This window comes from Coregonus clupeaformis, chromosome 1, assembly GCF_020615455.1.
Source record: "Coregonus clupeaformis isolate EN_2021a chromosome 1, ASM2061545v1, whole genome shotgun sequence".
NCBI lineage: Eukaryota > Metazoa > Chordata > Actinopteri > Salmoniformes > Salmonidae > Coregonus > Coregonus clupeaformis.
The window spans coordinates 21,333,102-21,351,211 of record NC_059192.1 but is presented as its reverse complement, the minus strand read 5'-3'; the positions used below and the strand labels follow the sequence as shown (position 1 = coordinate 21,351,211).

Here is an 18,110-nt window from a genome sequence, read left to right as displayed (position 1 = left end):
CAGCTAACGTTAGCTGGCTAGCTAACTGTATGCTTTAACTTGAAATGAAAACAACTTTGAGAAAATTTGAAAGGTGTAATATCTGAAAATGTCGCTTCCTCCTCTCTGTCAAAGATGCCATGGTTGACCTTAGTTTGAAGATGTAATCCGGAGACAGGTTTTTCATACAACAGCCTTCTGTGTGTTCTCTTTTCGACTCTGTCTGCATATTTGCAATCAAACGGCAGAATTTTCTCCATCTCCTTAGCTATCATACTCTAATTCCACTGGGCATTCCACTGATTTCAAAACTCGGTCCTCCAGAAAGTGGAGAGCAACACTTTTGCAGTTCTACTATGTGATATCTTTAAAAAAAGCAGAGTTAGAAAGGATTACCTACACATACTGACCAGCTCATGTTATAGACATAAGTGTGCTACATGGCAGACCAATCCAAACTCATCTCTCGGCATGTCCAGCCAATCATGGCTAGCGGGAAGGTTCCTTTCTTTTTCGGTGGCTAAACCAATTAGGCACGTAATTTAACAATTTTATTCGTATTTACAGATGGCATACAGGTTTGTTATTAAGGCACATGAAAGTTCACATATTCCAGAAGGCATTTCTGCCAAAAAACGCATTATGATAAAAAATATAAAAAAGTTTACGTTCAAATGGCTCTCCTGTGAAGTAGTGACGCGCGACACCTAGTTTCCTGAAACGAGTCACAAATGCGACCTGCCATCTCAGTGTACTCGTATGGCTGTTCCTCTATTATATTTTCATAACAAGGGCTCCTGTCTGTGGCCAACAGAAAGCTAGGTCATCCATCAGTGACTGGTCTGCTATCGCTGCATGGGGACATCACTCCCAGGGGGAACCAGAGCTAAACTTGCCTCAAAACTTCCTCATACAACCTCTCAACCAACCCTCTCCCAAAAATCCCTCTCTATGGCACCAATCACTTAGGCTCGAAATCCAAACTAGTAAAAGTAAACAACATGATTCAGTTTGGATTCCAAGGCTAGTACCATAGAAATATCATTCTAATTCTAAGGCTTGTACCAATCAGTCCAAATGCTCCAACAAATAAACCCAGCCAGATGTTTACCGCTTTGCACTTCCTTTTAATCGCTTTACACTAAAGTTGATGAGAAAAAGCTATTGGCATTAACCGGAGTTGCCTTTGTGGATATAAAATCAGCAAATTACTATTGTAAGAGCTCTAATACATCTGTACAGTATTCACTTGGCAGACACCTTAGTTACTCACACACACTCTGACTTACAGTATTGTGTGCCAAAGAGATTAGGGGTTACGCCTCAATCTTAAGAGTTACAGCAGTTACAGGGTGGTTAAGTGACTTAATGCTTACTTCACACACAGCTGGAATTAGGTCAAGTATGAGGATAAAATTGCTCGACTTCAAAATGGACTTGGTAACACTTTACTCTAAGCCCACAGGCATAATGCATTCTACAAAAATATCATAAGAACATACACTACCGGTCATAAGTTTTAGAACACCTACTCATTCAAGGGTTTTTCTTTATTTTTACTATGTTCTATATTGTAGAATAATAGTGAAGACATCAAAACTATGAAATAACACATATGGAATCATGTAGTAACCAAAAAAGTGTTAAACAAATCAAAATATATTTTATATTTGAGATTCTTCAAATAGCCAGCCTTTGCCTTGATGACAGCTTTGGACTCCAGACCAAAGGACACATTTCCACCGGTCTAATGTCCATTGCTCGTGTTTCTTGGCCCAAGCAAGTCTCTTCTTCTTATTGGTGTCCTTTAGTAGTGGTTTCTTTGCAACAATTCGACCATGAAGGCCTGATTCACACAGTCTCCTCTGAACAGTTGATGTTGAGATGTGTCTGTTATTTGAAACATTTATTTGGGCTGCAATTTCTGAGGCTGGTAACTCTAACGAACTTATCCTCTGCAGCAGAGGTAACTCTGGGTCTTCCATTCCTGTGGCGGTCGTCATGAGAGCCAGTTTCATCATAGCGCTTGATGGTTTTTGCGACTGCACTTGAAGAAACTTCAAAGTTCTTGAAATGTTCCATATTGACTGACCTTCATGTCTTAAAGTAATGATGAACTGTCGTTTCTCTTTGCTTATTTGAGCTGTTCTTGCCATAATATGGACTAGGTCTTTTACCAAATAGGGCTATCTTCTGTATACCCCCCTTATCTTGTCACAACACAACTGATTGGCTCAAACGCATTAAGAAGGAAAGAAATTCCACAAATTAACTTTTAAGAAGGCACACTTGTTAATTAAAATGCATTCCAGGTGACTACCTCATGAAGCTGGTTGAGAGAATGCCAAGAGTGTGCAAAGCTGTCATCAAGGCAAAGGGTGGCTTTTTGAAGAATCTCAAATATAAAATATATTTAGATTTTTTTAACACTTGTTTGGTTACTACATGATTGCATATGTGTTATTTCTTAGTTTGTATGTCTTCACTATTATTCTACAATGTAGAAAAGAGTAAAAATAAAGTAAAACCCTTGAATGAGTAGGTGTTCTAAAACCTTTGACCGGTAGTGTATAACACCCTTAAATTGTCTTAGTATGGTTCACATAGGTCCGCAATTGCCCCAACGCTGCTGTATCTTCTATAAGACTTCTATCCGAGAGCACCCTTAGAAACAGAATGGTTCCAAACTGTTTCTGTTATGAAAGCATAAAGACAATTCAAAGCAGCTGTGAGCTCTTAAGTAACATTGCCATAGAGAGTCAATCTCAGTAGTAATTTGAGAATGTTTCCACAGAGTCTACCTTCAAGGTAGAGGACAAAATGAAGATATGTGAAAGCCAGAAAGCCATCGCTTTCTAGGAGAACCAGCTGAGCGATGGAATGGTACGTTGACAGTATAATCAGAAGCAGATTGGGTTCTCCAGCTCACTCACCTCTCAATGGCACCCTGTCTTCAGCTTCTGGAGGCCTGAGAGAATTAGGGGGAACGGGTCGGCTGTGCATCCCAGGGACTCACTGCCGCTGTTGGGCTCTACTCCCTCTCTGCTCCTGAACTACAGAAACAACCAGAAAGAAAAATGAAGTTAGCAAAAAACAGTAACAAAGGACCTTAACTACAACTACTACAGTAGCAACACAGAGCTGGAAGACCTAAAGGGTCACAAATGAGTGTGTATACTACACTAGCATGTAAGGTGGAAGTAGCCTTTGTAAGGAAAATCTGAGTGATCATGCCAATACTTAAAGGGTAGGAAGCATGAGTTTTTACTCACCAATGTAACCAGTGTGGTCAAAGACTTAGTAACTGAGTTGTTGTCACAATCTGGTTACCTATAAGTACAAACATAGTTATGTTTTTGGGTTACTACATATTTATTAACTCATTCCCGGATATCTTCTAAACTATCCACAATGCACTATATCTCAATGTCATATTAAGCATCTACTCTGTGTTTCGAGTTGCTAGCTCGGTAGCTAGCTCAAGCTGGCTAACGTTAGCCACTAGCCATGCTAGAATATAATTAAATTCCAGACCACCAAGTGTTGGTGAGCTACAATCCACCAATCACAGGAAGTGTGATGCAAACACCTTGCAAGTTGATTTGTAACAATAAAGTATTTGCTTGTAAGTTGGCTGAAAATGTTATTGAAACCTGTAGTCATGAGTGCAAACGATTTGGTTTAATTTGAAGTTATACATTTGAAGTTAATTCTGTTAGAGTTTACATTATAGGGAATAGGGCTGGCCTCCATATTACATCACCGCCCTGAAAAACCTTTTCCGACATGACTTCGGCATTCTGATCGGTCTTATGTATTAACTTGAAAGATAGAAAAGTGAGGTGTAACTTTGCATTGGGACTTTTGACGTGTATAGTAATGCAAATCCATATGTAACATGTGGTTACGTTTTGCTACCTACCCTGATTCAGAGGGGTTGGGTTAAATGCGGAAGACACATTTCGGTTGAATGCATTCAGTTGTGCAACTGACTAAATATCCCCTTTCCCCTTCCCATAAAGGAGGAACGCAGAGGGGAATTCCATGCAAACTTAAGAGAACACTTCTTATGTTTGCCCTCATTTACAACGACGCTGAATGAATACTTCACCTTTGACCTCTCCACTATGTTCATTAGTCATCTCTAAAGCACCTTTGTCCCCTCCTCTTTTGTCTCCTCTGAGTGCCAGAGTAAATCAAATCACATTTTATTTGCGCCAAATACAACAGGTTCACCTTACAGTGAAATGCTTACGAGCCCTTAACCAACAATGCAGTTAAGAAAAATAAGTGTTAAGTAAAAAATAATAAATAACAAATAATGAAAATAAAATAAAATAAAATAACAGTAGGGAGGCTATATACAGGGGGTACCTGTACAGAGTCAATGTGCGGGGGCACCGGTTAGTCGAGGTAATTGAGGTAATATGTACATGTGGGTAGAGTTAAAGTGACTATGCATAGATAATAAACATAGTAGAGGCAGCGTAAAATAGGGGGTGGGGTGGGGGGGGACAACGCAAATAGTCTGGGTAGCCATGATTAGCTGTTCAGGAGTCTTATGGCTTGGGGTAGAAGCTGTTAAGAAGCCTTTTGGACCTAGACTTGGCGCTCCTGTACCGCTTGCCGTGCGGTAGCAGAGAGAACAGTCTATGACTAGTGTGGCAGGAGTCTTTGACAATTTTGAGGGCCTTTCTCTGACACCGCCTGGTATAGAGGTCCTGGATGGCAGGAAGCTTGGCCCCATTGATGTACTGGGCCGTACGCACTACCCTCTGTAGTGCCTTGCGGTCGGAGGCCGAGCAGTTGCCATACCAGGCGGTGATGCAACCAGTCAGGATGCTCTCGATGTTGCAGCTGTAGAACATTTTGTGGATCTGAGGACCCATGCCAAATATTTTCAGTCTCCTGAGGGGGAATAGGCTTTGTCGTGCCCTCTTCACGAATGTCATGGTGTGTTTGGACCATGATAGTTTGTTGGTGATGTGGACACCAAGGAACTTGAAGCTCTCAACCTGTTCCACTACAGCCCTGTCAATGAGAATGGGGGCGTGTTCAGTCCTCTTTCTTTTCCTGTAGTCCACAATCATCTCCTTTGTCTTGATCACGTTGAGGGAGAGGTTGTTATCCTGGCACCACACGGCCAGGACTCTGACCTCCTCCCTATAGGCTGTCTCATCGTTGTCGGTGATCAGGCCTACCACTGTTGTGACGTCGGCAAACTTAATGATGGTGTTGGAGTCGTGCCTGGCCATGCAGTCATGGGTGAACAGGGAGTACAGGAGGGGAATGAGCACGCACCCCTGAGGGGCCCCCGTGTTGAGGATCAGCGTGGCAGATGTGTTGTTACCTACCCTTACCACCTGGGGGCGGCCCGTCAGGAAGTCCAGGATCCAGTTGCAGAGGGAGGTGTTAGTCCCAGGGTCCTTAGCTTAGTGATGAGCTTTGAGGGCACTATGGTGTTGAACGCAGAGCTGTAGTCAATGAATAGCATTCTCACGTAGGTGTTCCTCTTGTCCAGGTGGGAAACGGCAGTGTGGAGTGCAATAGAGATTGCATAATCTGTGGATCTGTTGGGGCGGTATGCAAATTGGAGTGAGTCTAGGATTTCTGGGATAATGGTGTTGATGTGAGCCATGACCAGCCTTTCAAAGCACTTCATGGCTACAGACGTGAGTGCTACGGGTCGGTAGTCATTTAGGAATGTTATCTTAGTGTTCTTCGGCACAGGGACTATGGTGGTCTGCTTGAAACATGTTGGTATTACAGACTCAGTCAGGGACATGTTGAAAATGTCAGTGAAGACACTTGCCAGTTGGTCAGCGCATGCTCGGAGTACACGTCCTGGTAATCCGTCTGGCCCTGCGGCCTTGTGAATGTTGACCTGCTTAAAAGTCTTACTAACATTGGCTACGGAGCGCGTGATCACATAGTCATCCGGAACAGCTGATGCTCTCATGCATGCTTCAGAGTTGCTTGCCTCGAAGCGAGCATAGAAGTGATTTAGCTCGTCTGGTAGGCTAGTGTCACTGGGCAGCTCGCGGCTGTGCTTCCCTTTGTAGTCTGTAATAGTTTGCAAGCCCTTTCACATCCGACGAGAGTCGGAGCCGGTGTAGTAGGATTCAATCTTAGTCCTGTATTGACTCTTTGCCTGTTTGATGGTTCGTCGGAGGGCATAGCGGGATTTCTTATAAGCGTCCGGGTTAGAGTCCCGGTCCTTGAAAGCGGCAGCTCTACCCTTTAGCTCAGTGCGGATGTTGCCTGTAATCCATGGCTTCTGGTTGGGGTATGTACGTACGGTCACTGTGGGGAAGACGTCATCGATGCACTTATTGATGAAGCCAGTGACTGATGTGGTGTACTCCTCAATGCCATCGGAAGAATCCCGGAACATATTCCAGTCTGTGCTAGCAAAACAGTCCTGTAGCTTAGAATCTGCGTCATCTGACCACTTCCTTATTAACCGAGTCACTGGTGCTTCCTGCTTTAGTTTTTGCTCATAAGCAGGAATCAGGAGGATAGAATCATGGTCAGATTTGCCTAATGGAGGGCGAGGGAGAGCTTTGTATGCGTCTCTGTGTGTGGACTAAAGGTGGTCTAGTGTTTTTTTCCCTCTGATTGCACATTTAACACGCTGGTAGAAATTATGTAGAACGGATTTAAGTTTCCCTGCATTAAAGTCCCCGGCCACTAGGAGTGCCGCCTCTGGATGAGCATTTTCCTGTTTGCCTATGGCCTTATACAGCTCATTGAATGTAATCTTAGTGCCAGCATCAGTTTGTGGTGGTAAATAGACAGCTACGAAAAATATAGAAGAAAACTCGCTTGGTAAATAGTGTGGTCTACAGCTTATCATGAGATACTCTACCTCAGGCGAGCAAAACCTTGAGACTTCCTTAGTATTAGATTTCGTGCACCAGCTGTTGTTTACAAATATACACAGACCGCCACCCCTTGTCTTACCGAAGCCAGCCGTTCTATCCTGCCGATGTAGCGTATATCCCGCCAGCTGTATGTTATCCATGTCGTCGTTCAGCCACGACTCGGTGAAACATAAGATATTGCAGTTTTTAATGTCCCGTTGGTAGGATATCCTTGATCTTAGGTCGTCCATTTGTTTTCCAATGATTGTACGTTGGCTAATAGGACTGATGCAAGAGGCAGATTACTCGCTCGCCGTCGGATCCTTACAAGGCACCCCGACCTACGTCCACGATATCTCTGTCTCTTTCTCATGCGAATGACGGGGATTTGGGCCTTGTCAGGTGTCTGTAAAATATCCTTTGCGTCTGACTCGTTGAAGAAAAAATCTTTGTCCAATACGAGGTGAGTAATCACTGTCCTGATATCCAGAAGCTCTTTTTGGTCATAAGAGAAGAGGCAGAAACATTATGTACAGAATAAATTACAAATAACGCGAAAAAACAAACATAATAGCACAATTGGTTAAGGGGCCGTAAAACGGCAGCCATCTCCTCCGGCGCCATTCTAGTATGGGTGAAACTCAAGACAGTCCGGCAAACAGAGAGCTCCCAAGGGGAAATAAAGCCCTCTGGTTGCCATGGCAGCCTGCTCATGAAGCAGATTCCTTCCAGCAGCCTCTTGGACTGGGGCCCCGTTCCAATACTTTAATAATGCATCCTTTATTCCTTCATTTCTTTATGCGGCAACATGGGACAAATGTATGGTGCAAACTTATGCTGGACAAAGCATTCATATGTGAAAGCAGCCATGTGCGACCACACTGCTCTGGCTAACTGTCTGTGCTAACCAGAGCCGGGTTCATTATAGGGAGGGCATTTTAAATTATTTTACTATTAGAATAATATCATAAACTTTTTTCGGATATACCCCAAAGAATATTGTAAAAAATGCTCTTGACCAATCAAAATGACGCAAATGCAAATGGCAGAGGTAAACAGCAGACATACTTTTTTTCTCCAGTAGTTTTGGCTTACAGCTACATTGTTCTCTAAGAGTTCTCTCCTCTCTGCACAGGCCATACAAACGCTTCACACCACGTGGCTGTTACCACTCTAATCTGGTGGTCCCTGCGCGCACGACCCACGTGGAGTTCCAGGTCTCTGGCAGCGTCTGGAACTGCCGTTCTGCGGCCAACAAGGCAGAGTTCATCTCAGCCTATGCTACCCTCCAGTCCCTCGACTTCTTGGCGCTGACGGAAACATGGATTACCACAGAAAACACTGCTACTCCTACTGCTCTTTCCTCGTCTAACCATGTGTTCTCGCATACCCTGAGAGCATCTGGTCAGCGCGGCAGTGGCACAGGAATCCTCATCTCTCCAAAGTGGACATTCTCTCTTTTTCCCCTGACCCATCTGTCTCTGTCCTCATTTGAATTCCATGCTGTCACAGTCACTAGCCCATTCAAGCTTAACATCCTTGTAATTTATCGCCCTCCAGGTTCCCTTGGAGAGTTCATCAATGAGCTTGACGCCTTGATAAGTTCCTTTCCTGAGGATGGCTCACCCCTCACAGTTCTGGGTGACTTTAACCTCCATACGTCTGCCTTTGACTCATTTCTCTCTGCCTCCTTCTTTCCACTCCTTTCCTCTTTTGACCTCACCCTCTCACCGTCCCCCCCCTACTCACAAGGCAGGCAATACGCTTGACCTCATCTTTACTAGATGCTGTTCTTCTACTAATCTCACTGCAACTCCCCTCCAAGTCTCCGACCACTACTTTGTATCCTTTTCTCTCTCGCTCTCCTCCAACACTACTCACTCTGCCCCTACTCAGATGGTAATGTGCCGTCGCAACCTTCGCTCTCTCTCTCCCGCTACTCTCTCCTCTTCCATCCTATCATCTCTTCCCTCTGCTAAATCCTTCTCCCTCCGATCTCCTGATTCTGCCTCCTCAACCCTCCTCTCCTCCCCTTCTGCATCTTTTGACTCTCTATGTCCCCTATCCTTCCGGCCGGCTCGGTCCTCCCCTCCTGCTCCGTGGCTTGACGACTCATTGCGAGCTCACAGAAGAGGGCTCCGGGCAGCCGAGCGGAAATGGAGGAAAACTAGACTCCATGCGGACCTGTCATCTTTTCACTCCCTCCTCTCTACATTCTCTTCCTCTGTTTCCGCTGCTAAAGCCACTTTCTACCACTCTAAATTTCAAGCCTCTGCCTCTAACCCTAGGAAGCTCTTTGCCACCTTCTCCTCCCTGCTGAATCCTCCTCCTCCTCCCCCTCCCTCCTCCCTCTCTGTGGATGACTTCGTCAACCATTTTGAAAAGAAGGTTGACGACATCCGATCCTCATTTATTAAGTCAAATGACACCACTGGTCCTGCTCATAATGCCCTACCCTATGCTTTGACTTCTTTCTCCCCTCTCTCTCCAGATGAAATCTTGCAACTTGTGACGGCCGGCCGCCCAACAACCTGCCCGCTTGACCCTATCCCCTCCTCTCTTCTCCAGACCATTTCCGGAGACCTTCTCCCTTACCTCACCTCGCTCATCAACTCATCCTTGACCGCTGGCCATGTCCCTTCCGTCTTCAAGAGAGCGAGAGTTGCACCCCTCCTCAAAAAACCTACACTCGATCCCTCCGATGTCAACAACTACAGACCAGTATCCCTTCTTTCTTTTCTCTCCAAAACTCTTGAGCGTGCCGTCTCTAGCCAACTCTCCTGCTATCTCTCTCAAAATGACCTTCTTGATCCAAACCAGTCAGATTTCAAGACTGGTCATTCAACTGAGACTGCTCTTCTCTGTGTCACGGAGGCTCTCCGCACTGCTAAAGCTAACTCTCTCTCCTCTGCTCTTATCCTTCTAGACCTATCCGCTGCCTTTGATACTGTGAACCATCAGATCCTCCTCTCCACCCTCTCCGAGTTGGGCATCTCCGGCGCTGCTCACTCTTGGATTGTGTCCTACCTGACAGGTCGCTCCTACCAGGTGGCGTGGCGAGAATCTATCTCCGCACCACCTGCTCTCACCACTGGTGTCCCCCAGGGCTCAGTTCTAGGCCCTCTCCTATTCTCTCTATACACCAAGTCACTTGGCTCTGTCATATCCTCACATGGTCTCTCCTATCATTGCTACGCAGACGACACCCCTTCTGATAACCAGGTGGCGAATCGCATCTCTGCATGTCTGGCAGACATATCAGTGTGGATGTCGGATCACCACCTCAAGCTGAACCTCGGCAAGACGGAGCTGCTCTTCCTCCCTGGGAAGGACTGCCCGCTCTATGATCTCGCCATCACGGTTGACAACTCCATTGTGTCCTCCTCCCAGAGTGCAAAGAGCCTTGGCGTGACCCTGGACAACACCCTGTCGTTCTCTGCTAACATCAAAGCGGTGACCAGATCCTGCAGGTTCATGCTCTACAAATTCGCAGAGTACGACCCTACCTTACACAGAAAGCAGCACAGGTCCTAATCCAGGCATTTGTCATCTCCCGTCTGGATTACTGCAACTCGCTGTTGGCTGGGCTCCCTGCCTGTGCCATTAAACCCCTACAACTTATCCAGAACGTCGCAGCCCGTCTGGTGTTCGACCTTCCCAAGTTCTCTCATGTCAACCCACTCCTCCGCACACTCCACTGGCTTCCAGTTGAGGCTTGCATCTACTACAAAACCATGGTGCTTGCCTACGGAGCTCTGAGGGGAACGGCACCTCCTTACCTTCAGGCTCTGATCAGACCCTACACTCAAACGAGGGCACTACGTTCATCCACCTCTGGCCTGCAAGCTCCCCTACCTCTACAGAAGCACAGTTCCCGCTCAGCCCAGTCAAAGCTATTTGCTGCTCTGGCACCCCAATGGTGGAACAAGCTCCCCCACGACGCCAGGACAGCGGAGTCACTGACCACCTTCCAGAGACACTTGAAACCCTACCTCTTTAAGGAATACCTGGAATAGTATAAAGCAATCCTTCTAACCCCCCTCCCCCACCCCCCCATAAGAAAAAAGAATAAAAAAAGTGGTTGTCCCACTTGCTATCATAAGTTGAATGCACCAATTTGTAAGTCGCTCTGGATAAGAGCGTCTGCTAAATGATGTAAATGTAAAGAGAATTTCGCCAAGATAGAACGGATTCTGATACAAAAAGGTTTTCTGGTGAGTGTTTTGGATTGAACTGTGTCAGGTATTGTGGAAACTCTGTTATGTGCGTGCCAGTAATTGCTATTTTAAGAGGGGAAAACAGCATACCGATGTCAGGGCAGACTGGAGGGCTAAATGCCCAGCTGTCATCAAGGCAAAGGGTGGCTATTTGAAGAATCATAAATATAAAATATATGTTGATTTGTTTAACACTTTTCTGGTTACTACATGATTCCATATGTGTTATTTCATAGTGTTGATGTCTTCACTATTATTCTACAATGTAGAAAATAGTAAAAATAAAGAAAACCCTTGAATGAGTAGGTGTTCTAAAACTTTTGACCGGTAGTGTATAAATGCCAGTGGGGTGAATAAACTGGGTTTAAGCTTTTTCTAGTTGTCCGTTGGAGTTTTTACTCTGTTCAGAACCTAACATAACAATGTCACAAGGATAATTTAAATGTCATTTAGACATAAAATTTTTTAAGCCTATTTTAACAATAAAAAAGCTATCTCCAAAAATGAACACTCACTCAAGTAATCGAATACTAACATCCGTTCGGATATTCTATTAATCAATTTACAGTATCCATCCCTAGTTCATTATAGGGCATAACGTTGAGGAATGTTAGGATATCAACATGCCTATCTGACATCATGTCAGCGCCATTCATGGCATTTCTATCTGCGACATACAGTACCTTGCACTCTCCTCAACGTGACCCAGGCCAGGACCAATGCCACCCCATTCTCCACGCTGACTCAACTCCCTCCCTTATTTTTCTGTTTACAATCTATCCATGCTCCCTTCAACTGCCTCCAGTGCACTCGAGTCAGTCTGGTGACATATTTCCACTGACCAAATAGCTCATATTCACACAAACACCTTAGACATTGTTAATCCCATAGGGTCAGTTAGTGCCTAAATAGACTATATAAAAACGGAAGTTCCTCAAATGATCTTTGTACTTAATTTCAGGGGAACATAGTAAATGTGTGGTGAAACTGAAGCTGCAATTACATAACAGTAGCTAACTGGTTAATATACACAGAGTGTATAAAAACATTAAGAACACCTTCCTAATATTGAGCTGCCGACCCCCCCCCCCCAAGTTGGCTGGATGTCCTTCAGGTGGTGGACTCAGCAGTGTTGCAGTTCTTCACACAAACTGGTGCGCCTGGCACCTACTACCATACCCCATTCAAAGGCACTTAAATATTTTGTCTTGCCCATTCACCCTTTGAATGGCACACATACACAATCCATGTCTCAATTGTCTCAAGGCTTAAAAATCATTCTTTAACCTGTCTCCTTCCCGTCATCTACACTGATTGAAGTTGATTTAACAAGTGACATCAATAACAGATCATAGCTGTCACCTGGATTCACCTGGTCAGTCTGTCAGGTGTTCTTAATGTTCTGTACACTCAGTGTACAGTGTATATCCTGGATATTTGCCAGATCAGAGATGTTCGCTAAGCCCTCGATTCTTCTATTACAAGCAGAGGAATATTGCAATTTGTTCTTCGGCCTATTTATTGACTTTTTCCTTAAGCCATACAGAGTAAATATGTTGGTAACAGATGGAAGTGTTAAGAGGACTGTGGCTTCCCACAAGTAATGCAGCTCAAGCCACATGACAATAAACTGGCTTCATAAATATCACACTGTGGCAATATAATGCCAGTGTTGGATAACACCACATTGGCTATACAGTGTGTGGGAGAGAGGTGCTACAAGACATATCAGATGATATGACAACATAATAGTAACTCCTGGAGGTTGATAGTTGGCCCACACAGACCTTTAACAGGTGCTTAGCTGTGCCAGCCCTCTCTCACCTCCTACTCTGAATCGATTGGCAGCAGTAATCCACTTTATTGCCCCACCCGCTGCCAGATAGAGGGGGATTAAACTCCATGCAGGGAGAGAGAGAGAGAGAGAGAGAGGGGGAGAGAGAGATAGAGAGAGCGAAAAGAGACTGCAAACCCTCCGATTACCATTTCATTACATTATTCGTCTGCTGAACAGGCACCCTCAAGGACAGCCATCGATAACACTAACCTCTCAATGACCTGTTCAGTGAGACGTTACCATCGACAGGGCTTTATAGCAGGCTACCTTGGGGTGGCAGGTAGCTTTGAGGTTAAAGAGTCAGGCTAGTAAACAAAGGGTTACCTGTTCGAATCCCAGATCTGACAGGAGTGTAGGATGGAGGATAGCTGGAGATCGCTCTCACTATCTCTAATCTGTTAAAATCTCTTATTGAAGGGAGAGGTTTACAGGTTCATATCCAAGGGTGCACTTGGATACCTAACCTGTATTGATTGATTTGTGATACACTAAGGGTGTTTGCAAGGCCTTATAAACCTAAACTAAAAGGGGAAGTATTTGGTTAATGCTCTGTTTTGCAAAGTCATTGGCTGTGAATAATATGGTACCCAATTGCGCCTTATGTGTGAATAAGTAGCTTTGTTTCAACAAATAATCTCTCTTCCCCCCCACCCCCCTCCAGTCGGCTGCCTTTGTACAAAGCATGCATAAAACATGACCCTTGGCTGAGTATCACAGACCCTTGGCTGAGCCATAAACATGTACATATTGAATGAACCCTGAAACACTGGGTTATATAGTATTTACGACCAGTAACTGATAAGATATTGAGGATGTGATGTACAGCAAAGGGAAAAAAGAGAAGTGTACAACTTTACTACCTTAAAATTACTAGTTCTTATCAGGCAGGTGGTTCAGATGGTCTTGCCACAAAAAGCAGGTCCATGATGTCCTGATTCTATTACATTACTACAACCTATTGAATAGACCTTTTGTGTACGTGAGAGTTAGGGCTGTGACGGTAATTGAATAACCGTGTAACTGACAGTTATGGATGAAGATCCTCATAAAATAAAATAACTTAGTTTGTCATTATTTTTTTTTAAAATACAGTGAGGGAAAAAAGTATTTGATCCCCTGCTGATTTTGTATGTTTGCCCACTGACAAAGACATGATCAGTCTATAATTTTAATGGTAGGTTTATTTGAACAGTGAGAGACAGAATAACAAAAAAAAAATCCTGAAAAACGCATGTCAAAAATGTTATAAATTGATTTGCATTTTAATGAGAGAAATAAGTATTTGACCCCTCTGCAAAATATAACTTAGTACTTGGTGGCACAACCCTTGTTGGCAATCACAGAGGTCAGACGTTTCTTGTAGTTGGCCACCAGGTTTGCACACATCTCAGGAGGGATTTTGTTCCACTCTGTAGTGTATTAAGATTATGACGTTGTTAATGTTTTTAAGTGGAACCGGAGAGGATGTTTATTTTAGTGTCAGAGGGAATGGTTTTAATGTGACACCCCGGATAGGACAGAGAAGTCTGTGTGTTGTAGACAGGGGATTGGACAGTAGAGGGAGCCACCCCTATCTTGGGAAGATTATATATACTGGGTAAAAACGACGAAGAGGTTAGAGCGGCCATTGCAATCTGGGAAGTCGCTCTCCGGGTGGTCATGACATCCGTCACTTATGCTGGAATCTTGTGATATTAATAAACTTATGATCAAAGGTTCAGTATGAGCGGACTCCTTTGTTTATCAGCAATAATTGCCAGCATTTACTCGATACTACAACTCCTCTTTGCAGATCTTCTCCAAGTCATTAAGGTTTCGAGGCTGACGTTTGGCAACTCGAACCTTCAGCTCCCTCCACAGATTTTCTATGGGATTAAGGTCTGGAGGCTGGCTATGCCACTCCAGGACCTTAATGTGCTTCTTCTTGAGCCACTCCTTTGTTGCCTTGGCCATGTGTTTTGGGTCATTGTCATGCTGGAATACCCATCCACGACCCATTTTCAATGCCCTGGCTGAGGGAAGGAGGTTCTCACCCAAGATTTGACGGTACATGGCCCCGTCCATCGTCCCTTTGATGCGGTAAAGTTGTCCTGTCCCCTTAGCAGAAAAACACCCCCAAAGCATAATGTTTCCACCTCCCTGTTTGACGGTGGGGATGGTGTTCTTGGGGTCATAGGCAGCATTCCTCCTCCTCCAAACACGGCGAGTTGAGTTGATGCCAAAGAGCTCGATTTTGGTCTCATCTGACCACAACACTTTCACCCAGTTCTCCTCTGAATCATTCAGATGTTCATTGGCAAACTTCAGACGGCCCTGTATATGTGCTTTCTTGAGCAGGGGGACCTTGCGGGCGCTGCAGGGTTTCAGTCCTTCACGGCATAGTGTGTTACCAATTGTTTTCTTGGTGACTATGGTCCCAGCTGCCTTGAGATCATTGACAAGATCCTCCCGTGTAGTTCTGGGCTGATTCCTCACCGTTCTAATGATCATTGCAACTCCACGAGGTGAGATCTTGCATGGAGCCCCAGGCCGAGGGAGATTGACAGTTATTTTGTGTTTCTTCCATTTGCGAATAATCGCACCAACTGTTGTCACCTTCTCACCAAGCTGCTTGGCGATGGTCTTGTAGCCCATTCCAGCCTTGTGTAGGTCTACAATCTTGTCCCTGACATCCTTGGAGAGCTCTTTGGTCTTGGCCATGGTGGAGAGTTTGGAATCTGATTGATTGCTTCTGTGGACAGGTGTCTTTTATAAAGGTAACAAACTGAGATTAGGAGCACTCCCTTTAAGAGTGTGCTCCTAATCTCAGCTCGTTACCTATATAAAAGACACCTGGAGGCCAGAAATCTTTCTGATTGAGAGGGGGTCAAATACTTATTTCCCTCATTAAAATGCAAATCAATTTATAACATTTTTGAAATGCGTTTTTCTGGATTCCTTTGTTGTTATTCTGTCTCTCACTGTTCAAATAAACCTGCCATTACAATTATAGACAGATCATTTATTTGTCAGTGGGCAAATGTACAAAATCAGCAGGGGATCAAATACTTTTTTCCCTCACTGTATATATATATATATATATATATATATATATATATATATATATATATATATATATATATATATATATATATATATATATATATATATATATATATATCACAGTGAGGGAAAAAAGTATTTGATACACTGCCGATTTTGCAGGTTTTCCTACTTACAAAGCATGTAGAGGTCTGTAATTTTTATCATAGGTACACTTCAACTGTGAGAGATGAAATCTAAAACAAAGATCCAGAAAATCACATTGTATGATTTATAAGTAATTAATTTGCATTTTATTGCATGTATTTGATACATCAGAAAAGCAGAACTTAATATTTGGTACAGAAACCTTTGTTTGCAATTACAGAGATCATACGTTTCCTGTAGGTCTTGACCAGGATTGCACACACTGCAGCAGGGATTTTGGCCCACTCCTCCATACAGACCTTCTCCAGATCCTTTAGGTTTCGGGGCTGTCGCTGGGCAATACGGACTTTCAGCTCCCTCTAAAGATTTGGGGACTGGCTGGGGCTCCATGCAAGGATGTTCTGGCTCTGAGGCCTATAATGCGCTAATGTTGTGTGGTCCTCTGTAGCTCAGCTGGGAGAGCACGGCGCTTGTAACGCCAGGGTAGTGGGTTCGATCCCCGGGACCACCCATACACAAAAATGTATGCACGCATGACTAAGTCGCTTTGGATAAAAGCGTTTGCTAAATGGCATATTATTATTAAATGGACAATGCGCCAATCCTCTCCAACCTGGCATGGTATAATTTGATGCGGAATCTTTTCTTAATTTATAGACTAATCAACGCTGATCAGGCCCAGTCCTGACTGATATGCCGCCCTAGGCGAGACAAAAAAAATGTACGCCCTCTTATCCCCACCAAGTAGAATAGTAGGCTATACAGTGTCGGCCCGCAATGCACTTTTATGAATGCCCATGTTGTAGCCTACTGTTTGTAAAACAGGCAATTTACTGTTAATCCCTGTCATTTGGTTATATAAATAGCTGTTAATGCATGTATTAATTACAGTAAATTACCGTTCTCATTATCGGAGTGAAAACGTTGTTTGCAGAGTTCACAACCTGCTACACTTGTGAGAAACAAGTTTTGATGTATTTTATTCCATCATTTACGTGCTCCGTGTGAGCAACGAGCATGTGTCTGGTTTCTCTGTCCTGTTAATGTTGACGGAGCATGCACGCATAGAAGTATCTGGCCTGCTTCTGCCAAATGTAAGAAAGTGCCCAGCTGGGCTTCTTAGTCATTTTTTCTTCACCTCACACAGTAATAAGTAAACGAAGTCCGTGTTTTTTTTAACATTCATTCAAATTATAATAGTTCCTGACAGTATTTGAACAATCTTTCCAACACTCTCCCCCACGATAATCAGCATCATGTTGCTTGTATTTGTTACTATTTTAATGCTAGTCAATTTCATCTTCATACTATAGCATAGCTGTCCCCTTCATACTTTCCTTGCCAATTCATTAACTTATAGCCTTCTTTCGGAAAGGCTAAAGTAGGCCTAGTTTATTTTTATTTTTTTAAGGAAAGGATAAATATTTGCTGGTGTCTGACATACGCGGGTGCTTTTACGGGGGTGTGCGTGTGTGAGTTCGCTGATTCTCTCTATAGGCCTATACAGTGGGGGAAAAAAGTATTTAGTCAGCCACCAATTGTGCAAGTTCTCCCACTTAAAAAGATGAGAGAGGCCTGTAATTTTCATCATAGGTACACGTCAACTATGACAGACAAATTGAGAGACTTTTTGGTAAAAACTCAACTCGTCGTGTTTGGAGGACAAAGAATGCTGAGTTGCATCCAAAGAACACCATACCTACTGTGAAGCATGGGGGTGGAAACATCATGCTTTGGGGCTGTTTTTCTGCAAAGGGACCAGGACGACTGATCCGTGTAAAGGAAAGAATGAATGGGGCCATGTATCGTGAGATTTTGAGTGAAAACCTCCTTCCATCAGCAAGGGCATTGAAGATGAAACGTGGCTGGGTCTTTCAGCATGACAATGATCCCAAACACACCGCCCGGGCAACGAAGGAGTGGCTTCGTAAGAAGCATTTCAAGGTCCTGGAGTGGCCTAGCCAGTCTCCAGATCTCAACCCCATAGAAAATCTTTGGAGGGGAGTTGAAAGTCTGTGTTGCCCA

General features: G+C 44.1%; 1 protein-coding gene across 1 annotated transcript in view; it reads right to left on the bottom strand.

Annotated features, from left to right (window-relative positions):
- The window catches only part of LOC121541737 (leucine zipper putative tumor suppressor 2 homolog), a 58,243-nt gene that overhangs the window by 21,920 nt on the left and 18,213 nt on the right, over positions 1-18,110 (bottom strand). Inside the window, exon 2 of the mRNA XM_041851048.2 lies at positions 2,913-3,032. The gene's annotated coding sequence lies outside the window, so the exon portion shown is untranslated. The remainder of the gene's footprint in view (positions 1-2,912; positions 3,033-18,110) is intronic.